Source organism: Phalacrocorax aristotelis, chromosome W (assembly GCF_949628215.1).
Source record: "Phalacrocorax aristotelis chromosome W, bGulAri2.1, whole genome shotgun sequence".
Taxonomy (NCBI): domain Eukaryota; kingdom Metazoa; phylum Chordata; class Aves; order Suliformes; family Phalacrocoracidae; genus Phalacrocorax; species Phalacrocorax aristotelis.
In genome coordinates, this window is record NC_134310.1 from 23,783,298 (window position 1) to 23,809,461 (window position 26,164).

The following is a 26,164-nucleotide window of genomic DNA, read 5'->3' on the forward strand; positions in this document are numbered from 1 at the left end:
ACGCAAGAGAAAAGGAGAGAAAGAGAAAAAAGAAAAAAGAGAGAGAGTTACAATAGCTACCACCATGGATCTGCCGCGTCCCGTCAGTCCAATGTATCTTCAGTCCGGTGGGGGAACATTCCAACTGGTCTCCGCTGGTTCCGCCTTTTATAGCATTGTCCCGTTGCATAGTCAATGAGCTGTTTTGTATAGCCACACCTCTCACTTGGCAGTGGGGTGCATGCACAGTATCGTCACTAGAGGATGCTCGACGGTTCCAGAGGGTTCCAGAGGGTCCAAGCCCCCACCCCATATGTTGTAAGATGACCCTGGGGCCAGGCGCATGTGCAGAGGACTGGGCCTATGCGCTCCGAGACATGGATGCATGGAGGATTGCTCCTCCTAACGTGCATACCGTCAAATCTCCTTGTGCCAGTTAAGTACATGCTTCATATACATATTCATTAGCTTTCTGATAAAAGATATATATATTCAGATGTTATTTGTGCATGCCTGTTGGTGTCTCAGGGTGGTCGTCAGGGGTCTCTGGATGGAGGACATATTCTTCCTCCCTGCTAGTTAACCCTTGTGTTCGCGCAAACTCAGTTCTGAGATCACGTATGTACTGCCCTTGAGGGGTGGTCTGTTCCGGTTTAGTGTCTGCTCTGCAGTTCCTTATCTTTATGGCTCTGTATGTCTGCTTTTCTTAAGGCCAAATGTCATCGTGACTTTGTTTAGGTACTTCGAATCTCGAGGTCTCTTTGACTCCCTAAAGCAACAAGGTTTAGTCATTGTGCAGGCTGTTCTTGTTTCGGCTACCTCCTTATCTTGGCTAAATTTTGGCTCTGGGTCCCAGCCTTAGTTGAGCTACACTAGATTGTATTAGTAACTCCCAACCATTTATACCCTGAACCATTATTACCTGAAAGTGAGGCTTTAATTTAATCCTTAAAACAGAGGTTTGGACCCTGAGAGCTAGGAGTGAGGGTTTTGGGATCTAAAAATTAGGCTTTGAGTCTGAAAGGAGAGGGGTTCTGACAGAAATGCATTATCATCTCTTACATTAAGGCTTAACTAATGACTAAAATACAGATTAATGAATACATTGATTGTCCCCAGACTTAGTGGTCAGTTGGATGGCATAGCAGCATCAGTGTGTGGTTAACTTCATCACCCTGGTTACAGCTTCACTTCTGATTGAGATCAAAGGTAGGTGTGATTCTTCCCCAAAATCAATAAAAACTACTACACTATTCAAAACACCACTTAAGTGGGAAGTAAGTGAAGCTCTGGCCTTTCTGGCTCTCCCATGCAGGTGCAAATTTCGTCTAGCTGTCTTGTAACTAGAATCTCTCCTGGTTTCAGCTGGGATAGAATTATTTTTCTTCCTAGTAGCTGGTATAGGGCTTTATTTTGGATTTAGTATGAGAATAATGTTGATAACACACTGATGTTTTAGTTGTTGCTAAGTTATGCTTACACCAAGTCAAGGACTTTTCAGCTTCCCATGCTCTACTGAATAAGAAGGCTGGAGATATACAAGAAGCTGGGAGGGGGCACAGCCAGGACAGCTGACCCAAACTGGCCAAAGGGATATTCCATACCATATGATGTCATGCTCAACTACTGGAAAGCTGGCTAGGGGGCCGCTGCTTGGGGACTAGCTGGGCATCAGTCGGCAGGGGGTGAGCAACTCCAATGTGCATCACTTTGTACATTCTTTTATCATTATCACCATTATTATTACTACTATTTTATTTTGTTTCAATTATTAAACTGTTCTTATACAAACCCACAAGTTGTTTGATTTTGTTTTTTTTTTTACTTTTACTCTTCCAATTCTCTTTCCCCTGTCCTACCGCGGGGGGGAGTGAGCGAGTGGCTGTGTGGTATCTTGAACATCCTTGGGTAGTTAAGATACTTCTATTGGCATTTCTTGGGAATATTGTTTCAGTTTTCTCTAAGGTTAATAAGCAATTTAAGAATATCATCCAGACATTTGTCCAAGGTTCGATAGTTATGAGTGGCAGGGTGTGTGGGACAGCATGGGCAAATACTTAGGATGATGGGCACCTCCAGTGTTTTGGAACTTCACCCCTGAACAAGTGCAGAATCCTGAATATCTAGTAGAATATATGGAGAAAGTATGTTGTTACCCTGGGAACTCCAGAGAGACACAAATCACTGCAATGCGCTGGGGCCTGGCCCATGCCTACCAAGCCCAGTTCGACACTATTCAGTACCCTCAAGTGGAAGAGGTCTCTGGATCTGATGACAAAGCAACAGTCACTGTGGTTACTCCAACCCCCGGGACAGGCACTGTGGCTAATTAAACCTCGGCGACAGGTATTGCTGCTGTACCAAGGAACCAACCCTTGTCAGTATCAGTTGCCCCTATACACAAGAAGAAATCTTGGAAGAGAAAGTCATCTTGTTTAGAAAGAGGTGATGGAAGAGCAGGGCCACCATGAGGAGAGGAGGAGGAAGAGGAAGCACTTGTACAAGAAACGGAAACTACCCGATCCCTATCCTTGAGTGAGCTGCGAGATATGTGAAAAGATTTTCGCCATCATTCAGGTGAGCACATTGTCACCTGGCTGCTCTAATAATGGGATAATGGGGCCAGTAGCCTGGAATTAGAGGGGAAGGAAGCCAAACAACTGGGATCCCTTTCTAGGGAAGGGGGCATTGACAAAGCAATTGGAAAAGGGACACAATCCCTCAGCCTCTGGAGGCAACTCCTGTCAGGTGTGAAAAAAGGTATCCGTTCAAGGAAGATGTTATATGTCACCCAGGCAAGTGGACCACGATGGAGAAAGGTATCTAGTATCTAAGGGAATTAGCCATGCTGGAGGTAATTTATGATGACCTGAATAACGAGTGGTTATCCAAAGATCCAGATGAAACCCAGTGCACACAACCCATGTGGCAGAAGTTTCTATGGAGTGCACCATCGTCGCATGCAAACTCATTGTAGTAATGTCCTGGAAAGATGGAAAGGAACCAATGGTGGATGAATTGGGTGGCCAACTCTGGTGATATGAAAAAGATCTCTCTTCCTCCCTACGGGCATGTGTCTCAGCTGTGGAGAAACTGTCCTGGGAGTTTCAGCACCTCGAAGAGGATATGTCCTACTCCTCACCTGTACGTAATGAGAAGTTCTTGTTTAATATGGGCATGAAAGATTAATCAGACTTCTCACATTTAATATGCATTCATCGGTGTGCTATGCTCTGTTAGATAATTATGGGTGTCTTGTGTTAAGCACCTCTATTTATATATGTTTCCGCTTTTCTCTTCTTTTTGTGTAGATTTTGACCTTTTTGCAGGGGGAAGGTAACCTTTGTTGGCAGATAATAACAGTAGACTTTAATTAGTACTTCTCTGCTTACTCAAAACCATTAAAAAAACCAAAACACCTGAACTAAAAAGTCATGTAGCAATGTAAAAACTTTGGGAAGCACTTGGCATTTAACAAATGTTTCATTGGATTATGTTAAAAGTTGCTTTTTCTGGAGACTTCCTTTTCCACTGTGACCATATGAAAAGTGTTTGAAGAGCCAGAGGAGCATGGCAGAGAGGAGGGTGACTCTCTTGGGAAGCTCTTTTGCTTTGCTGAAAGGTGAAAATTATATACAGTGTGAACTTGCTCCAGAGACAGTCATCACGACAACTGATAGTGAGAACACAGCTATTTTCACTGAAGAGTTCCTCCTGTTTTAAACCTGAAAATAGTGGCATTTATTTCTGAGCACTAAGTGGCTATAATACAGGTAAAATCTTAATCTCCAACAGCCTATGTGGTGGGTTGACCCTGGTTGGACACCAGGTGCCCACCAAAGCTGCTCTATCACTCCCCCTCCTCAGCTGGACAGGGGAGAGAAAATACAATGAAAGGATTGTGGGTTGAGATAAGGACAGGGAGAGATCGTTCACTAATTACCGTCACGGGCAAAACAGACTCAACTTGGGGAAATTAGTTTAATTTATTACTAATCAAATCAGAGTAGGGTAATGAGAAATAAAACCAAGTCTTAAAACACCTTCCACCCCCACCCCTCCCTTCTTCCCAGGCTCAGCTTTGCTCCCAGTTTCTCTACCTCCTCCACCCGAATGGCACAGGAGGATGGGAAATGGGGGTTGCACTCAGTTCATCACATGTCATCTCTGCTGCTCCTTCCTCCTCAGGGGGAGGACTCCTCACAGACTTCCCCTCCTCTAGCGTGGGGTCCCTCCCACAGGGTGCAGTCCTACACATGGGTCCTTCCCATGGGCTGCAGTTCTTCATGAGCTGCTCCAACGTGGGTCCCCCACGGGGTCACAAGTCCTGCCAGCAAACCTGCTCCAGGATGGGCTCCTCTCTCCATGGGTCCACAGGTCCTGCCAGGAGCCTGCTCCAGTGTGGGCTTCCCATGGGGTAATGGCCTCCTTTGGGCACATCCACCTGCTCTGGCATGGGATCCTCCACTGTCTGCAGATGGATATCTGCTCCACTGTTAACCTCCATGGGCTGCAGGGGGACAACCTGCTTCGCCATGGTCTTCACCACGGGCTGCAGGGGAATCTCTGCTCTGGTGCCTGGAGTACCTCCTCCCTCCTTTTTCACTGTCCTTGGTGTTTGCAGAGTTGTTTCTTTCACATATTCTCTTTGGCTGCAATTGCTGGTGTTGTGCAGCATTTTTTCCTCTTCTTAAGCATGTTATTACAGAGGTGCTACCACCATCACTGACTGGCTTGGCCTTGGCCAGTGGCGAGTCTGTCTTGGAGCCGGCTGGCACTGGCTCTATCAGACATGGGGGAAGCTTCTAGCAGCTTCTCTCAGAAACCACCCCTGTAGCCTCCCTGCTACCAAAACCTTACCACACAACCCCAATACAGCCTAAAACTAAAAATAAAAAAGGGAAATTCTATGAATTTGAAATTCTATGAGAAGCCACTAGCTGCTAGAAGTAGTGTGTTTTGGGGCATCAGGAACTGGAATGCTCCATCACAGCAATCAGCATTATCTCATGGCAAGTCCAAGACCATTTTTTCCTCTGTGCATCAGTGTGTGATCCAGCTTTAAAAAAAGGGATTTAGGTGAGCTAACAGTAAGAATCCATTGGTCCAAGACAGGGATTTTCCACAAAAATGACAGGAAATGTCCCTCTCATCCTTGTAAGGCTCTTCTCCATTTTTGTACTCAGGGTTTCCCTGGAAGGGACTGCTCCCTGAACATTTTACATGCCTTTACCGATGCAGAGGCATCCAGGCAGAGGCTGATTAAGCTGCCATTGCAGATGTGGTTACCATCTCCAGCAGTCTTTCATAGCCCTCTCACTCCTTGAGATCACTGGATGCTGCAGCAGAGTTGTGTGCAAAGTCCCTTCTAGGCCACCACAATTCCTGGTCCCAGATTAAGGTAGCCTTCACCCAGCCTTAAGGCAGGCAGCAGGGGAGCAACTGACGTCATGAAAGCATTGGTATCGTCCCTGGGGACTGTTCTGTTTTAGGGGCTGTTGAGTCAATCACAAAACAGTAGGTTTCCAAGGTCCCTTGTCAAATGCAGGACATGATGGTGGATGAGCAGAGGTCACCCAATGTGCAACCCCTATTGCCCTGCTGTCCCTCACCTGCAAAAGCTCTGCTTCTCTTTGCAGAGGAGCAGCAGGGTAGCATCTTCTCTCGCTCAAAAAGGAGCAACTACAGAAATGGCTGGTATGAAAAATAAGATGCTTTCATGGTTTGAAGCAGCTCCCATGTTCTCTGTTTCAGCTTTTCTTATTGTTTGCATTTTTCACTCAATATCTGCAGACTTTCAGAACCTGCTCCCTACCTGATACTTCCTAATCCTCACATGCCACTTCCTTCACCCGGACAATTCATAAATGGCTATGTTAAGTGCCACATCTCTCAGTAAGGTCTAAGTTTGCAACCTCTGCCATGCCACCGCTTATGCTTTCAAGCACTTCTCCCTGTCTGACACCTGGTACCTCCTCTGCTCCACTCTGAGGTGACACCCCACTCTGCTTCCTCAGACCTCACTAGTCAGTCTTAGTTTAAGCTGAGAAACTGAGAACAGGTGGAGATTGCAGGAGAGGCAGAACCAGGATGGCACTGAGAGCAGGGATGAGCTCTCCCAGGCCGCTCTTGCTACGCCAGAGTGTGAAGCAGGGTGGTAGCTAATAACAAGCATGTGGCTTTTCCACATGGCTCCTTTCCCTGCCCACGGTGCTTTCTGAGAGGAGCCTCTTTCTGCCCCTTTTGGATAACTCCTTGCTCTGGCACCTTTGTTAAGCGAGCAACAACTCCTGCCCGGGGCTGCTGCTTTGTTGCCCTTTTAATGCAGCAGGGTCATGTGCTTTGCATGGACCTCCAGAGAGAGGTGTGAGTCTGAGGAAGATGTTGGTAGTGGATGGGTCTTTACAACGCATCTCTCTCTCCCAGGGACACTGTTCAGAGAGAAAGCCTTGACATTGGCTATGACCAATGGATGGCCAAGATAAAGCAGGGGCATAAGAGGGCAAAAGTGGACATGGCAAGTCCCTTGGATCGTTATAGCAGTCAACCCCAGGAAAAGCAACGGCATGGGAGACTCATGCCTGAAGTGAGTTGCTCTCTCTTGCCACTGTTTCTGGGTTTTGCTTTTCCTGTTTTTAATAATCCCTGCTCTTGTGGGCAATGATTGCTATATAAATTAGAGCTGGAATATTTCTCTTAATCACAAATTAAGGCAGGATGTGGATATCTGGGAGCACAGCCCTGGCAGAGCCAGGCATGGGCAAAGCCATCTGGGGCTGCGGGATGGGCCAGGCTGTCGCCCTTGGGGAGAAAAAGAGTATAAAAGGAGTCACATCTTTAAATGAAAAGCAATAGGGAGGACTGGGAGGAAGAAACCCATAGCTTTAGTAGATTTTACATGGAACATAAAAGCTCCTCTCCCTTTCCCCTCCATGAGCCCATTTTTGGGTAGCATCAGCAGTGCCCTTTCCCTCGGCCATCCCTCCCAGCCGCTTTGGCACACAAAGGGCAAGAGCAGCACATGTTCCTCCCCCAAAACCCTTCAGAAATTAGGTCTACATCCTTTCCGGTGTCATAAGACAGCACTGGGATTCATGCCCCGTGTGTGTCCCTGCTGAGAAATATTTCTGTGCTGCCTGTAACAGAGGTTAAGAAGGGACAACACCAGGCACCACATGAAGGGAGCCTTTGTGCTCCCAGCTGCCTGCCCTGCTGATGCCAGGGGGACTGCGCTGCTTCCTGGTGAGGGCAGGGGCATCAAACACCATCTGTCTGAGCTGGTCATCTTCTCACCCTGCCTTCTGGCTGGATGGGTGGGGATTGGTAGGTTGCGATATTTTATATGTGGGAGATGCAAGGAGAGAAGCAGCCTCTTCTCCCATACAGGAATGGGGCAGGCTCCCCGATATTTTAGGAGACGGCCAGCTGAGCATTTGCAGCCAGCTCTGCTCTCTTTAAACCTCCAGTTAATGTAAATGCCAGCCCAAGGCCTCCAAACCTGGTGGCCCATCCCTAGGGCAGATGGGAAGATGAGGAGGACTGAGATATCCATAGCCTCTGCTTGGTGCAGACTGGGGCCTGACCACTGCACACCTCTATGCACTGTACTGCCAACATGGGGGACCATGGGTCAGGAGTGGGCCTGCTTCTCCAAGGAAATGAAATTAATAAGAAATATATTTGGTGTTCCTGCTATTTCACTAGTGGGTCTGGCAGCCTTTAAAATTCAGGTTTGCAAAGTTACCTCTATAGTAAATGATGAGTCAATCTCAGGGCTAGGGTTTTAATAGAAGAAAGCCTGTGAGCTTCAATAATATCATGAGCAGTAGCAGAGGGATACACCATTTTTGCAGACTGCAGCCTCATGCACCACATGCCCACCATGTGGCAAAGCAAAGGTAGCAAGGGATCATTTGTAGCATGCTAGAGGACATTTCCTATACTCTGTGTAAAGTTTCCTTGCTTTCCCGTGACATGCTGGAATACTTCCTCCACTGTTTGAGAAGAGAGAGGGAGAGCAGGATGCATTAGGCTACAAGGAAGGGCAGAAAGGTGTTTCTTATCTCCCCACTGGGACAAGCTCTGCCCTACTATCCCTGTGGTCAGAGAAGGGACAAGAAATGGGGGGATGGACAGATGGACATGAAACCTGTGCTCACACAAGCAGCACAGTCTGCATCATGGGCCCATGTTAAAGCTGTGTGTTTCTCTCTGCAGACGCTGTGGGTGGGAAGCGCTCTCTGCCTGCCAGCCCCTGTGCAGCAGCATTGCCTGCTTGTGGCTGGGTGGCAGGACCTGGACAGGAAAGTCTGCTTGGATGGTCCTGTGAGCCCACCTAGAAGTGTTGGCAAATGCATAACTGATCCTGCTGTCTGAAAAAATGCAGAAATTTGGGTAAGCCTCCAAGCTTGTCAATGCTGAGGTGTTCCTGGCTATGGAACCATAATGGCTTGTCTTAAAGCTGGTAGGAGATGATTAAAGAGTCTCTCAGCACTAATTCTCCAAGGAGTTTCTAGTCCTCAGTGCTCAGAGCAAACCTGACAATGTGGGAGGTATCGGGGCAGGTGGCAGAGACCAGGGTACCCACGAAGGGTGGTGAGAGACCAGCTTTGATCACTTTTCTTTATATGTATGGGAGAGCTGACAGCATGAAGTATTTCTCCTTCTTGCTCTTTCTTCCCTCATCTAAGCAGCAACTCTTAACACACTAAACACACATCCCAGATGCACTTGGGAGTATGGACAAAAAACTACACACCAGACAGTAGAAGGGATGAAGCCAATATATTATATAGCTTTTAGGCAACTATCTCACAGCTTTCCTGCAGTCAGACTCGTGGTTTGGGAAATTAGAGGAATGACAATATTGAAAGCTATAATTAGAGACAGATATGAAAAGCATCAGCAGCTACTGTCAAAATGTGTGCTGCATGGAGTCCACATGGGAAAATGGGAAAGGGCCAGAGTGGAACAGAAATCTTTCCTACATTTGGATCCACACGGGTAAAATTAGCAGATATGGCTATCTGCAAGGGATTCAGCAGAAGGCACTGAGCTACAACAAAAGCCTTGTCACCACATCGTAGCCAAGACAGGCCACTCATTTCTGGCGTGGAGAAAACAGCCCTTCTCCCTCTTCTTCTGAAAAGAAAAAGAAACAGTTGTACACACACAAGGCAAGCTGCAGGAAATGCTATAAGAAAAAAATAGCAAAACATAAAAGGGGCACAGCAACCCCGGCTGGGTCCCGAGCGGGCCGGCGGGAGCAGGGGTGGCTCTGGAACTCCCTCTGCTGCCCACCTCTGCTCCCAGCGCAGCCCCAAAGCGTGAGTTAGCCCCCGTCCTGCTGCACTCAAAACAAAAAAAAACACGGGGGAAGAGGAAGGGTTAGGTCAAAATGCGCGTTCATCAGATATAATCCCTTCTAGATTTAGAAGGGGTTGTTCCTGGGATATAGTAATGCTCGTCTCTACAGGCAGTTCTCCAGCAGTCCCTCTTTGGCACATATATGTGGGGTAAGGAGGAAGGTGGTCAAAGTGACTGTAAATGGTCACCAGCACAGCTGTGTGCATTGCAAGCTCACCGAGCCCACACTTCAGCTCTTGCTCTCATCAGGAAAGCTGCTTTTAGGCATTATCCTGAAAGGGAAATTCATGTTGCAACTGCTCAGCAGTGGTAATTTGTGGCTGAGGAATGATCTGGCATAGAGGGCAAGAAGGCCCGGCTGCAAGAAGAGGTTAAAATGGATGGAAGTGGGAATGCCAGAGACAGACTTCTTGCGAAGGAGTGAAGTTTCCCTGGGTGATGAGATTAAAAAACAGCTTCAGCATTGTCTTGTAGCTGTCCTGGAATCATAGAATCATCTAGGTTGGAAAAGGCCTTAAGATCATTCAGTCCAACCATTAACCTGATATTGCCAAGTCCACCACTAAACCATGCCCCTAAGCACCATGCCTACATGTCTCTTAAATACCTCCAGGGGTGGTGACTCAGCCACTTCCCTGGGCAGCCTGTTCCAGTGCTTGATAACCTTTGCAGTGAAGAAATTTTTCCTAATATCCAATCTAAACCTCCCTGGCCATTTCCTCTCGTCCTATCACAAGTTACTTGGGAGAAGAAACCAACACCCACCTCAGTACAACTTCCTTTCAGGTAGTTGTAGAGAGCAATAAGGTCTCCCCTCAGCCTCCTTTTCTCCAGACTAAACAACCCCAGTTCCATCAGCCACTCCTCATAGGACTTATACTCTAGACCCTTCACCAGCTTTGTTGCTCTTCTTTGGACACACTCCAGCACATCAACATCTTCCTTGTAGCGAGAGGCCCAAAACTGAACACAATATTCAAGGTGTGGCCTCACCAGTGCCGAGTACAGGGGCATGGTTGCTTCCCTAGTCCTGCTGGCCACATTATTTCTGATAAAGCCAGGATGATATTGGCCTTCTTGGCCACCTGGGCACACTGCTGGCTCATTCTGCTCTCCGTCTGTGTCTTCCAGCTCAGGGGGCTGTGTACCACAAGAATAACTCATCTTACTATTAAAGACTGAGGCAAAGAACGCATTAAATACCTCAGCCTTTTCCTCATCCTTTGTCACTGTATTTACCCTGCATCAATAAAGGATGGAGATTCTCCTTAGCCCTCCTGTTGTTGCTAATGTATTTATAGAGACATTTTTTATTGTCTTTTACTGCAGTAGCCAGATTAAGTTCTAGTTGGGCTTTGGCCCTTCTAATTTTCTCCCTGCAAAACCTCAGGACATCCTTGTAGTGTTCCTGAGTTGCCTGCCGCTTCTTCCAAAGGTCGTAAACTTTCTTTTTTCCTGAGTTCCAGCCAAAGCTCCCTGTTCAGCCAGGCCGGTCTTCTTCCCTGCTGGCTTGTCTTTCAGCACATGGGGACAGCCTGCTCCTGTGCCTTTAAGATTTCCTTCTTGAAGAATGTCCAGCCTTCCTGGACTCCTTTGCCCTTCAGGACTGTCTCCCAAAGGACTCCGTCAACCTGTCTCCTAAACAGGCCAAAGCCTGCCCTCCGGAAGTCCAAGGTAGCAGGTCTGCTAACCCACCCTCCTTACTTCTCTGTGAATTGAAAACTCCGTCATTTCATGCTTACCAACAGGTCCACCAGGATGCCTTCCCTAGTTGGATTACCTACCAACTGTGTCAGGAAATTATCTTCCATACACTCCAGAAACATCCTAGAATGTTTCCTCTCCGTTGCATTGTGTTTCCAGCAGACGTCTTGTAAGTTGAAGTCCTCCACAAGAACAAGGGCTAGTGACCATGAGAGTTCTTCCAGCTGCTTATAGAATATCTCATCTGCCTCTTCATCCTGGTTGGGTGGTCTGTAACAGACTCCCACTATGATATCTGCCTTGTTGACCTTCCCCCTTATTCTATGAAAACAGACAAAAGGACTAGGTTATTCCAGATTTTTTAACTCTACTCTTATTCCTGAAGACCATTGGTTTTACAGCAAGATTTTGTGCAGGTTTTGTAGACCCATCCTCCTCTTTCCCTTTCCCAGTAGAAGATGAAACCATTAGCTGAGCTGTGTGACTCCCCACTTGTTGGGCTGGAGCAGCACCTTCTGGAAAGCACAAGGAAATGCAGTGCTTAGAAACCTCATGGCTGGATTATGAAGTGTGCCTGAAGGCAAACAGACAACCAGGAAAGAGGCTGTCCACAAGATCATAGTTGCTGTCGCTCATACTTGGAAACGACTTTGTAAAGCTTGATGAGTTACCTGTGGTCGTCAAAACCATCCAGGCCCAGCTGCCTTTTCCTGCCATGGTTTGTCTCTCACCATCATCATGTGAATACGCTGTGACTTATTATTTGTGTAGCATTTGTCTGTACCTTTCCTGGTAGAGTAAATGGGTCTTCTGGTTATTTGACCTCATTTTCAAAACACAAGACTCACTTCCCAGAATCCCAGCACTAAAAGGTCACAATTTATCTTTGGAATATAAATGGTGAATGGGGGGGAAAGCATCTGTTTACCTAGCACCAAGGCACTTGGCTCTGCCAAGGCCACTGAAAAAAAGATCATGAAGTTAACCCACCAGCGAGCTCAGTGCAGGGGGAAATTCTGTTGCCAGCACATGTCCAAAATGTAGTTCTGTGAGTTCTACGTTTTGCTTTGGTAACAGTTGCCAAGCACCTGCCATGCTAAGTTAGTGATTTTTGTGTTATGGGACTGTGTGGGCAAGGATTACCTTTAGCAGGTTAATAAGTTGTCTTTCTGGCTTCCTCTGAAATGTAATAGTAAAGTCATTATCTGCTAAAGCAATAGGAAAAAACTCTACTATTATATTTCAGGAAAGTAATTAGTGGAAGAAAACTGGGAGTCACATGTGGAAGGGGAATTAAGCAATTTCCAGACTGAAATTTTCACCCCATGATCAGGTGCTTACGTGCCTTAGTACCAAGGTGTGCTGGTTTTGGCTGGGATAGAGTTAATTCTCTTCACTGTAACTGGTAAAGTGCCAATAGCACACTGATGTTTTAGTTAAGTAGTGGCTAAGTGTGGCTAAGTAGCGCCTATAGTAGTTAGGGACCTTTCCAGCTTCCCATGCTCTGCCAGGTGGGCAAGAGGCCACAGCCAAGACAGCTGACTCCAACTGGCCAATGGGATATTCACTCCATGTGATGTTATGACCAGTGGTGTTGGGTTGACAGGTGGTGAGCAGCTGTGTCATGTGCTGTCCCCCTTCCCCCCCGGGTTTTACATATCTCTCTCCCCCACCGCTCCCTTTTCATTTATTTATTGTTGTTGTTAAATATTAATTAAACTGTTCTTATCTCAACCCACGAGCTTTTACCCTTCTGATTCTCTTCCCTGGTGGGGGAATGAGGAAGCGGCTGTGTGGAGCTGAGTTACCAACAGTCTCTTTTGGCACCCAACATGGGGCTCAGAGGTGTTCTGCCGTGATTAGTGATGCTTTGACTAAGAGATTTGTTATGCAAACACTGGTGTTGAGCTTTGTCTGGTATTTGGGGTTTGTGCTGTAACCATTACTGTACTGCTACTCTTCCATGTGGGCACAAATGATGCTGCAAGCCAGAGTCTGGGAAGAACTAAGTGAGACTATAAAGTTCTGAAAAAGCAAGTGAAAAATATTGGTTCTCAAGTTATCTCCCCCTTCATATTACCTGTTGGAGAAAAATGGGAGATTAGAAATAGGCAAATAATACATATCAATACAGAATCACAGCTTGGAAGGGACCTCAGGGATCATCTAGTCCAACCTTTCTAGGAAGAGCGCAGTCTAGACAAGATGGCCCAGCACCCTGTCCAGACGACTCTTGAAAGTGTCCAACGTGGCCGAGTCAACCACTTCCCTGGGGAGATTATTCCAATGGTTGAGTGTTCTCACTGAAAAATTCTCTTGTGTCCAATCGGAATCTCCCCAAGAGAACTTGTGTCCATTCCCCCTTGTCCTCTCCATGTGACTCCTTGTAAAAAGGGAGTCTCCATCTTCTTTGTAGCTACCCCTTAAGCACTGGTACATGGTGATGAGATCCCCTCTAAGCCTCCTTTTCTCAAGGCTGAACAAACCCAGTTCTCCCAGCCTATCCTCATATAGCAGGCTTCACAGTCCTTTGATCATCTTGGTGGCTCTTCTCTGGACCCCTTCCAGCTTGTCCACATCTTTTTTGTATAGCAGGGACCAGAACTGTACACAGTACTCCAGGTGTGGCCTGACAAGTGCTGAGTAGAGTGGGATAATGACTTCTTTCTCCCTGCTGGTGATGCCCTTTTTGATGCAACCCAGCATCCTGTTGGCCGCCTTGGCCGCAGCAGCACACTGTTCCCTCATGTTGATCTTCCTGTCCACCAGGACTCCCAGGTCCCTTTCCACAGAGCTGCTCTCCAGCCAGGTGGATCCCAGTCTGTGCTGCACTCCTGGCTTATGTTTTACCAGGTGCATGACCTTACACTTCTCCTTGCTGAACTTCATAAGGTTCTTGCTGGCCCACTCTTCCAGCCTATCCAGATCTTCCTGCAGAGCAGCTCTCCCTTCTGGAGTGTCTACTTCCCCACTCAATTTAGTGTCATCAGCAAACTTCATCAGGCTACACTTGATGCAGTTAGCCAGATCGCTTATAAAGTTGTTGAATAACATTGGGCCCAATATCAATCCCTGGGGGACCCCACTTGTGACAGGTTGCCACTTGGAGAAGGAGCTATTTATCACCACCCTTTGGGTGTGCCCTGTCAGCCAGTTCCCCACCCACTGCACAGACCACTTCTCTAGGCCATAACGCATTAATTTCTCCAGGAGGAGGCTGTGGGGGACCGTATCAAAGGCCTTGGAGAAGTCCAGGTAGACAATGTCCACTGCCTGCCCCATGTCAACCAGGCAAGTCACTTTGTCATAGAAGGCCACCAGGTTTGTCAAGCATGATCTGCCCTTAGTGAAGCCATGTTGGCTTTTCCCAATCATGTGCTTCATTTGACTTGTGATGGCCCCCAGGAGGATTCGTTCCATAACTTTCCCAGGGATTGAAGTAAGGCTGAATCGCTTAGTTACCTGGATCCTCCCTCGAGCCCTTCTTGTAGATAGGGGTAACATTTGCCTTCCTCCAGTCCTCTGGGACATCCCCCCTTCTCCACGACTTCTCGAAGATTATGGAGAGTGGCATTGCAATTACATCAGCCAGCTCTCTCAACATCCTTGGTTGGATGCCGTCAGGGCCCATTGATTTGTGTGGGTCAAGCTCCTGTAGTAATTCATGTACTAACTCTTCCTTCACTGATGGTGGGTTGGTGTTTGGATCATCCAGCAATTTCGTTCCCAAAGCCTGGGACCCATCAGTTTTGGTAAAGACAGAGGTGAAGAATGTGTTGAGGACCTCTGCCTTTTCAGCATTATTGGTGACTGACTCTCCTTTTCTGTTTAACAGTGGGCCTATGTTTTCCTTCTTTTTCTGCTTATGGCTGACATACCTGAAGAAACCTTTCTTGTTATTTTTGACATCTACGTCCAGTTTCAATTTGCTTTGGGCTTTTGCTTTTCTAACTGCATCTCTGCACTCTCTGGCAATGGCCTTGTAGCTCTCGACAGATGATCCTCCACTTCTCCATCTCTGGTACGCTTCCCTTTTGGATTTGAGTAGACCCAGGAGGTCATGGTCGATCCAAGGGGGCCTCTTGCTCCACTTACTTCCCTTTCCTTTATAGGGGACAAACTGGTTTTGTGCTTCCAATAGAGTTCTTGAAGAATTCCCAGCACTCACTAGCTCCTTTATATTCCATGGAAGCACCCCATCGAATCCCTCCCAACTGAGCCCTGAGTGAACTGAAGTTTGCTCTTCTAAATTCCAGAACCCTTGCCTTAGAACTGACCTTCAGCATGCTCAGTAGGACCCTGAACTCCACAATATTATGATCACTGCAGCCAAGGCTATCACTAACTGATATATTACAAAGCAGGCTTTCTCAGTTTGTGAATAGCAAGTCCAGCAGTGCCTGGATCACCAGCAGGTGATGAGATCTCTGGTGCTGTCACGGGAGGCCACATTCACTTACTCCACACTTTGCCTCAGTTTTCTGATTAACTTGCAGAGTCCCTTCATTTGGGTGTAAGACCACAGTTTTTCTTGATTTTGGTGGATCCCATTGCTAAATCATCCACCCTCACTTCTCCTTTCTTACTCGAAATTGGGAATCTTTTCTGTGCCACTTTCTCTCTCCCGTTTCCAACATCTTTTCTGACATCTTTTGCTTTAGTGGTTGTGAATTTTCTGTCTCCAGCCTTCTGACTGGAAATAAGATAAAAATTGGTTTTTTTGAGCAAGAAACACCTGTTGTTGAGACAGTTTTTATCCTAGTAGATCTGTGATTTTCTCTAGTCTAGTTCTATATGTTAAAAATTCCAACATATTCAAAATAACAGCAATTCAAAAATAGCCTTGTTCCAAGGCATCTGTCAAAAGTCGTCTGTTCCTTCCCTGTTATCCTTCCCCTCTTACCCCTCATTCTCTTGTCTTGCACTAACCCTAGTAGGCAAAGCAAGTACATTAAGGCCAATCTCATAGATCAATCGCATGAGGAAGGTGGATGGAGAAGATGCTAAGTTTTCTGGTAGCTGGGAGGAAAGAGGGAGTTTCATTCTCAGATGTGATTTGATGACAAGAGTCAGTGCCAGAAATAGTGAGGGCAGTGAGCTGCACAAATAGATGCCAAAGCAGAAACCTGCTTACAGATATGGGGTCCCAAGCAATAAGCTAGGAGGCACTTGGTGTTGAATGAGAACTTGGCATTAATCAGGCAATGTTTGCTCTGCAGATGAGATGTAAATATACTGGAAAAATTGGGGGCTTGACTGAAGCACAGTGGAACAATGAGAGGGAACATGAGTTTGCAGGTGGACCCCTGCGAGCAGGAGCTGGGGAGCACAGGGAACAGTGCAACCTGTTCAACAGATTGGCTGAAGATTAGGATTTATGCGAAGAGAAGATAAATTCAGGAGTCGCAGTAGGGATCAAAATAGCACAAGGGTGGCTGTGTGTCTAGAAAAAAGCAATACTTAGACAGTAATATATTACACTATGTGTGAACTGATGCCGCCACAATTAAAATGGATTATATGGGCTAAGATTTCATGGCAATCTAATAAGAGCATTCAACAGGCACAGCCACTGTTTAAAAGTTTATACAGTGAGAAGTCAAAAGAAAAAACTTTACCCCATGCTAAAGGGACAGCATGTAGGCTGCTACAACACAGCTTTTGGTAGGGAAATGTCTAAATGTCTAATCTTTCTCCTGCAGGCTCCTAGGGCAAAATCTCCAGTGAATTCTTTGGGATGGAGACAGAACTATGATTCACCAGTGCTACTGAGGGGATATTAATGAAATGGTGTGGTGTCATTGTCCGTTATTTTATCAAAACTGAAGTAATTCACAGTTTTAGTAAGTGAAAGGAAATAAACACGGGGGGGGGGGGTAGGACTATGTCACCACAACTGAGATATTAATGAATATAGTCTCTTGAATATTTATTGTAATCACAAAAGGAAAAACTTCCAACAAAAAATTAAACAAACAAAATCCACTTGGTATACAGAAGTCACATACAAACAGACTATCCAATGGAATACATATGGTCTCTACTTCCACATAGAATTGAAGCTCTGCACATGGATAAAACTTGTACTTCACTTTCAGACAAGAGATCCCATGGATGTATGCAGAAAATTCACAATTTTTGTCAGCATTTTAAACTAAAATATATTTAGAACCACAGTCACTATATAGCAGTAATAGCTGGGGAAGGAGGGACAGATTGAGTCTCACCCCCTCACAAATGTATCCTAAGCAAGTACTTCAACCTTTCTTCAAGGGCTATTCAGCAAGTAAGTTAGCTTGAGGGAGACAGAACAGCTACATATTTTCAAGGTAAGCATTTATCTTTGTGTATGTAATCACATGTCTATGAAGTATAATAAAAATACTAAGTAAAATTATCTTCCAGCCTTTGAACAGTCAGGTAACACATCCTCAGTCCTGTAGCAGCCTGTATATCTGTATTTAAGTGGTACCTCATATTATGACTGTTACTTTGTCTGCTGCTCAGCTACAAAGATATCCAGAATTTCCTTTTTTATTAAGCAATCCCAAATTTATCTCCAAATACATTTTCATTTCATTCTGGTATTTATAATTTTCCAGAAGTTTTCATTGCAAAAGGTATAAAAACAGGAAGAATTTTAAGGGCTGCTCAGGTCATTGCAAGTACCTTCCTGTGCTATTTAATGCAATCTGGCTACTTTGCTTTCACAGAGAAACTATTTGATGACATAGGAAAGGAAACACATGCTACTGGTTTCCAGTAAGCTTTGGAGTTTGAGTCTTTGTCTGATGACCTTGCTTGTGTGCTTAGAGAATTGCTAGAAATATGTAAGGATAATTGGAAAGAAAAAATAAATTATTGGATGTTTCCTTTTAATATCATGGTTAGGTAATGGGCTGAATTTTGTTTCCATTTGTACTGCAGCTTTACTGCTAACAGTGGAATTGTTCATCATTGAGGGCCACGTAACAGCTGAGTGAAGACTCTGGGTCAATATATTTAAGGATGTATCTTCTATTTTTAGGATCTAGAAAAGTTAAGAAACTTAATTGGCAGAAGTGTCATTAAGGTCATCATCCACTGTGCTGGCCCATTTTGAATGTGACCTTCAAGATGTTCCCAAAAATGTTAACTCAGTGCATCAGTGCACCAACTGAAGTTTGCCGAGTCATCTGCAAGGGTATTGGGTATTCCTATTTAATATTTCAGGTAAGTATTATGAGTTAACTGTATCAGATTAAAGAAAACATGTCCACATGATATTATGCAATTCAGGCAGATAGAGGATGTAACTGATTCTTTAAGAATAAATTACTCACTGTAACTGCTGAGCTCTAGGAGATTCTTTTAATGCTTCTAGAGAACATGCTTTAAAAATATAGGTAGATAGTTTAGAAATGGTTACAAGCATCTTCTGACTGAAAGCACTGTCCCACTAGTGTTGGTGTAACGTGATCATTTTCAAAAAGGACACTCACAAGTCTAAAAGTAAAATTCACATGCACTTGCACTAAACATACAGATATCTTTTACTGTCATCTCATATATGAAAAATAGCTAAAATGACTTAAGAACAGAGTATTCTTACACTACACTGGTAAAGCATTTACTATATAAATTTTACTATAAGACACATACAACTACTGGAAATCTGAAGCCACACAAGCATCAACAGCTTATCACACATACATGACACTTCTCCCTTTCACACAAGTTTATATGCACTAAGTCATTAAATATTGCACTTATTGGCCCATGATTCCTCAGTTTTGAGGTATTAAAAAATAGAAAACATATCTATTTTTATAACACATTTCCATGCAACATTTCAGACATTTCAGTTCCACGAACACTAGTATATAGGTTACACATTCTGACAGTCCAACTGAGCCACAACACATCTGACATTACTGACAAAATATTAAACAGGAGTTACAGCACAAACATTTCATTTAACACTAGTTGCGGGTACATGTCAGAATTATTCAAGGAAATTTCTCACCAGAAGTGGTAAGCAATCCCTAGCTTTCATTTCTGCATGTTATGCGCGATCCTAAAGTTACCGGAAGATTAGGACTTATACTTCCCCCCAAATCATATACCAGGTACCTTATTCTATAAATGTCAAGCCATCTACACCTGCTGGAACCATGGATAATAAACCTATGCTCTGCAAATGTAACCCAGCTAATTTCTGGTGCTAATGAGAATTTATGGATAAATTCCACTGTGGCGTTTAGGGAAGGTTGCACTGAACATGAACAAGTAGCAGTGGGAATTGAATGAATGTCGAAAGACGTACTGCTGTGTACATGTGTATACTATATGTGCATAGTTACAATTTCTGCTTCAATGAACATGGATAAAAAGTAAAAAAAAAGAAAAAAGCTTAAATTGAAAAGGTGACCTACGTTTACCCCTTCTTAATAAAGAAAACTGATAGAAATCATTCAAATAATTGAACCGAGTTGCCTCTTTAAACGAGCCTTGACAAATGATGAACCTTGGAGAATCTGGAGTCAGCGTGTATTGAAGAGACTATGCATATGGATTTAATGGTGTAAATCAACACAACTCACTCCCCTGTTGGCATAAGTGAAGATCTGTTGCTTTACACCTCCTGAGGTTTTACATAGTCATGGTCTCAAACCAGTAAATCTGTCATCCTAAAGAGGAACTAGGCACATACACTGTGTGTCTGTCTATATGAAACAGGCCAAGGAGGAACCTGTCCTAACAGTCAGCCAGCAGAACAGTATATTGGATGATGCCCTTAAAAATGCAAGTAATAAAACATGCCTCTCACAAACAAATATAGAAAAGAGTAGTTGGGGGAGGTTTTTTTGGGAGGTGTGTTTCTTTTGGAATGCAAATCAGCATCATTCATCTGCTATTGAAGAAACAAAGGCATCATCTTCCTAAAAATGACAATTGAACTCAAAGCATTCTCAAAGTTAGGATCAAACTCCAGAAGATTTTGTGCACCCTGAAGCAGCACTTCATTCCTAAAATAAAGAAGGTGCATGTGGTACAGCTTGTCTCCTCCAACAACTCATAATAAGTGACTATTGGATATGTGTGAAGTACAAGCCATTACTTGATTAAATTTTGACCCTTGATCAGATTGGGATGGGATTTCCAGAAGTGCTCAGTATTAGCCTAACTCTACTTGCATTTAAGAAAATTGCAGTTCTCTCACATAAGTCAATAGGAGCTGAACTAGATTGACAAAGACTGCTTTTGGAAATCCTACCTTATGAAACAGGCCAAGGCATAATTTTAAATAGAATAGTTCATCCAGAATTAAAAATAAATTTTTAGAATGTTTGGGGATGGGATAGTAAGTTACTTCCCAAAAGCTTTTCTGTCTTTCATGTTTCTCTACAATAGCCAGGTTCCAGCTGAGGGACGTACTGAGATCGTGATGCTTCTGATCTAAATCTGACCAAACTTTACAGCAGAAAACAATATTCCTGTGAAACACATGGCTCCAAAAGTCAACCTCTGGCGGAAAATCAAAGCCTACTTTTCCAACAGTAGGTAACCCTGATTGTTCAGAAAAGGTCTACTTGAACTTCCACACATAGGGTAAATTGGGTTTGATGGGACATCAGCAAGTCAACCAGACCAATCGCCTGCTCAGCACAGAGTCAACTAAGAGGTCCAAGCAATTTGCTCAGGGCTTTATCCAGTCAGATCTTGAAAACCTCCAAGGATTTGATGTGAACACTTTAAAAGTTAATGTGACTAATTTTGAACTCTATGACAATAGCTGAGTGCCAGTAAAAGATCCTATCACAGGATCACAGAATCACAGGTTGGAAGGGACCTCAGGGATCATTTAGTCCAGCCTTTCTAGGAAGAGCACAGTCTAGACAAGATGGCCCAGCTCCCTGTCCAGCTGACTCTTGAAAGTGTCCAATGTGGCCAAGTCAACCTAGGAGCTTTTAATCTACTGAGTGGTTCTGCTGTTATACTTCAGATGAGCCTTTTCCTTATAACACATGGCTGGCAGTCTAACGACCAATGTTACTCTGGCAGCTGCTTCCCCTATCCTCCCCATCCCATAGAGAAGATCAGACATGTTGGAGGCCTGAGTGGTTAGCTGTCTCAGAAATCCAAAGGAGAGATTATTCCTCTTTGATTTTGCTATTATTCTTCTGCCCAGTCTCTTGATGCAAAATGAAAAACAATTAATTAATCTTATTTAAGTAATGAACTATTTATCTATCACTCAATTTCTTTGAAAAGATATATGCTAATAATGTATTGCCATCACTGATTAGAGTCTACATGGCCATAAAGAGGTGGGGAGGGTCTGGAATTCATTGCAATGGAGTACAAGCAAGGTGTGGCTGTAGCAAGGGGCATCTTGGGGTCTTTTTTCCTTGTTACAACATGCACAGGAGATGACCATTTTTCTGCCAGCATCCCAGAGCAAAGATGGGAGAATATTTGCACTTGTAGCCATGCTGCATGATCCAGGATATGCCCAAGCTCATGTAAGATGCGACCATGTCCTCCTCTCTCTTTGCCTTGCCTGAGGCTGGCTCAGACTAATAATACAACCTAAACCTTTTCTAAAGGACTGAGGGCTGCAGCTGAGTGCTGTCTCAAGGCTTCCCTGCTCCCTTTTCTCCAGCAGGAATAACTGCACATAACAAGCATAGGGTGGAAAACTGCCCTTTATATCACACAAAGTGTCCTCAGCTTCTTATCACTTCTTTTTCCAAAGCAGCTGGTACCTAGTGGGTGAAGCGGTATCAATGAAAGTCTCTCAGCACGTTTATCAACCTTAGATGGGGAGAGAAAATCAGCATCCCTGGAGAGAGACAGGGTTATGGTTGGGGTAGCACATGCCTCTTTCACCTGGCTGCTCATCAGCCCCAAAGAGGTACAGTGCTTCCCCTTCATGGAGGTAAACAAGTGAAGGTTCAGCCTCCATGTCTACTAGGAAAACAAGTGCTTAAGGAAGCTAGCTAACAGGACAGACATTGTTTAAAACCCCAGACTGAAGAAAGAACATTTATTCATTTAAGTTAGGCAGCCAATGTAGCACCCTGATGGCATATCCATTTTACATGTCTCTATATGCCTTGTTTGAAAGTCTTTTTTACTGTTTTAAAGTTTATGTAGGTTATTTAACTAGCAAAAAAGTGTGACCATTTTCTCTTAGTGTGTTTCAGGAGCTTATATAAATTACCTTCAAAAAAGGTAATGTATGTAGAGGTATTTCTTTGCAGTTGTGAGCAGTTTGCAGTACCTTGTGTTACTTCCTTTTTTAAATTTGTCTTCCAATTTTTCCCATTGCAGACATTTTAAGAAATGTCAGCCTTTTCCTATATCATAATAGGAACAATAAAACAGTTAATGCTTCTTCAGTTATGCAATTTAGTTAATAAAATGTCACTGTGACCCCAGTAAAGCAGTTGTACAAAGTACGCCAGGGCACAGATGTAAGAAATTGCCACCAAGTACTAGAGGAGTACTTTAAAAAAACTGTGAAATATTAATATGTTTAACACTTTATTAAAAAATCTTTTATGTACTTTATTCTTCTATCTTCACAGGCTTTTGCTGATCTTATGAATGTTGCCTAACTCCAGAAATGTTTTTTTAAAAATCTTGTGAATTTCTAATTGTCTTGTCAAAAAAAAGATATCCTCATCAAAGTAAAATTGAGGTCAAACTACAGTTCACTGACAGCAGCAGAACTTCTGCAAGGGGTCTGAGCGAAATAAAAGTGTTTGTAGCCAGTGTGGTGATGGTTGTCTCAGTGACTGAATGGGAGATGAAATTCCCGAATGCTTAAGTATGCAGGTTTGACAGCAACATGACAAGACAGTTTTTGGCTATGAACAGCAGAGCGTAATGGATTTGGCTCTGCCAGAGGTAATATCAGAACTGTGTGTTTAATATGTCATGCAGGTAGAAGTGAAAAGAGCTAGTCAGCCCTGCAGTACTGGGGCAAGTACTACTAGGATCTCTGTAATGATCCAGTTTCAGAAAGGTATTAGATATGCAGCTCCCATGGAAATGTAAACATACTAGCTATTCAAACAGGATGAGGTACCTAATATCTCTGAGGATCTGCACTGAACACCCACATCCATTTGGAAACTCACAGGGAAGTTTAGTGGCTTTGGGTCCAGGAAGGCTGGAGGTTTTTCCTTTCTAACTTCTACAATTTCCAAGCAGCCATGATGTGTAACATAGTGAGCATAGATTTGCCAAGACAATACACTCCAAGAAGTGTCCCTTATACAAATGATCTGGACAGAATGAGCAATTGGCTCAGTACAGCAATATTTCTAAATGGATTTCCAGTCTGGAGAAAATATAAGTGATATAAGGAAGCTTATTCTAAAACACCTTGGCCACTACCTTAAGGCTTCAACTATATAATTTGAAACCCATGAAGCAAGAGTCAATTCTAGGCAAATGTGCTCTGAGGACATGGCACCAGCTGAAGTAAGTGTAATGTAAAGCAGTAAAAAGAAAAGAGATACTAATATCCATCCTGCATGCAAAAGCCAGACACTAAAAAATGGATTGTCCTTTCAAACTATTAACATCTCCATCTCCATACATATACTCAACCAGCTGCTGATGTAAAATAAAAGACTTTTCTCCCAAATAAATTAGTAAGACAGTATAAATAAAAGCATATAGACCATTCATACAAATACTCTGTTGGCAACAGAATGCACTGGAGCTGCCTTTGTTGATAGTTGCATTAACAGCTGCAGTTAGGCTGCTGTGGAGGAGAAGAGTCCTTTAGCTGTGTGTTTTGCTTGCCAGCAGCAATGGTGGGATCTGCCTCCAGGCTTTCTGACATTTTGTCACAGATGATATCCACGAGTCGCTCAAATGTCTGCTTGACATTAATATTGTCCTTGGCACTTGTTTCAAAAAATTCAAATCCTAAGAAAGTAAACAACACATTTATGTTTGATGCATATTCCAACATCTCTTGGGCAAGGAAGAGTGGAGAGACACAAAGAAAGGAAATATGTGAGAGCACACATATAATCACAGAATCACAGAACCACAGAATAGTAGGGGTTGGAAGGGACCTCTGGAGATCATCTTGTCCAACCCCACTGCTTGAGCAGGCACACCTAGAGCAAGGAGCACAGGGACACCTCCAGGCGGGTGTTTCCAGGGAAGGAGACTCCACAACCTCCCTGGGCAGCCTGTTCCACTGCTCTGTCACCCTCACAGTAAATGAGATCTTTCTCATGTTTAGGTGGAACTTCCTGTGTTCCAACTTGTGCCCATTGCCCCTTGTCCTGTCATTGGGCACTAATAAAAAGAGCCTAGTCCATCGTCATGACACCCACCCTTTAGATATTTATAGGTATTTTTGAAACCCCCCCTCAGTCTTCTCTTGTCCAGGCTGAACAAACCCAAGTCTCTCAGCCTTTCCTCATAAGGGAGATGCTCCAGTCCCCTGATCATCTTGGTAGCTCTCTGCTGGACTTGCTCAAGCAGTTCCCTGTCCTTCTTAAACTGGGGGGCCCAAAACTGGACAGAGTACTCCAAATGTGGTCTCATTTGGCAAGAGAGATATTGCAAGAGCAGTTAAAATTGTAACACAGAGTGACGACATTAGTGTTATTTACTTTATACCAAGCCAGATGAAACCAGGACTGGCCCAAATACATTCCCTTAAACAAATTCTACTTTAAAACAGTTTCATCTAAAAACTGACACCATTTTGAGAGTTTTAGAAATGCCTTATATACCTAGCCATTGTGAAGGAATAATCTACTGCTCCCCTTCTAACTATTATGTTCCTCTGAACATTATTCAGCTGGAAATGGTCACTTCCATCATGACATTAACCTGGTGCCAAAATAGACAACTGTGTTTGGAAGTAACCAGGAAAAAAACCAAGCAAGGTAAGGAAAGATTTCTGCAATTTGATATCTATTTAAGATAGAGGTTAATCCGTGAGAACAAAGGGGCCCCCAACCCCCCCAAACCAAACTAATAAACAAACACACATCTTTTTCTTCCTTAATTAATTTATATAGAAGGACTTTTTATCTATCTATTCCGAAATACTACCCCAAAGGCAAAAATTAGAGATATCGTTAACCCAGAAGGGACACTCCATCCATCTGGGCCAGGTTTGCACCTTGCTGGTCAGTCTACAATCCAGCAGGCTTCTGCCAGCACTGGGTCTTCCCATGTTCTTACTTCCTTTGCAGTTCCTTTGTCTTTTTCATTTGTTTGCTTTCTAAGCCTTTTTTCCATGCTCCATCTTTTCCCACAGTTACCACATTGCTCACCTAAGGGTTCATTAGTAATTTAAAACTTTCTCCTACTTCTGTCTTTCCAGTGCATAAAGGATCAATATTAACACAGTTTACAAAACATATAACCCAATGGTAATTTTGAAGAAGTGGCTTAAACTTTGCAGAACTATTTTGATTCTTTCTGATTAACTCTGAATAACAATGTGCAACTACCACCATGTTTAATTATTAGGAAAACTCCAGTAAGAAAATGTCAGTCACTTGAAATTCTTGGCAGAAGGGAAGAAAAAAGCAGGGGGTTGGCCTTTTTTAAAAAAAATGTTATGTGTGTTTTCTAGTTAACGGGCTAATCTTCTGTTTCAGAAGGCCACTTGAAATTTAAATGCAACTACTTTGATAACATTAGTACTATATATTCAATATGCCATCTAATCTCTGGGGTGCATAAAAAGGAGTGTGGCCAGCAGGTTGAGGGAGGTTATCCTCTACCTCTACTCTGCCCTAGTGAGACCACACTTGGAGTACTGTGTCCAGTTTTGGGCCCCCCAGTTTAAGAAGGACAGGGAACTGCTTGAGCAAGTCCAGCAGAGAGTTATGAAGATGATCAGGGGACTGGAGCATCTCCCTTATGAGGAAAGGCTGAGAGTCCTGGGTTTGTTCAGCCTGGAGAAGAGAAGGCTGAGGGGGGACATTATCGATACTTATAAATACTTATAATTGTATATAAATACTTATAAATACCTGAAGGGCGGGTGCCAAGTGGTGCCCAATGGCAGAACAAGGGGCAATGGGCACAAGTTGGAACACAGGAAGTTCCACTTAAACATGAGAAAAAACTTCTTTACTGT

General features: G+C 44.0%; 1 long non-coding RNA gene across 1 annotated transcript in view; it reads right to left on the reverse strand.

The window, feature by feature from the left end:
• The window catches only part of LOC142049894 (uncharacterized), a 316,942-nt gene that overhangs the window by 81,110 nt on the left and 209,668 nt on the right, over positions 1–26,164 (reverse strand). The gene's annotated exons all lie outside the window — the stretch shown is intronic.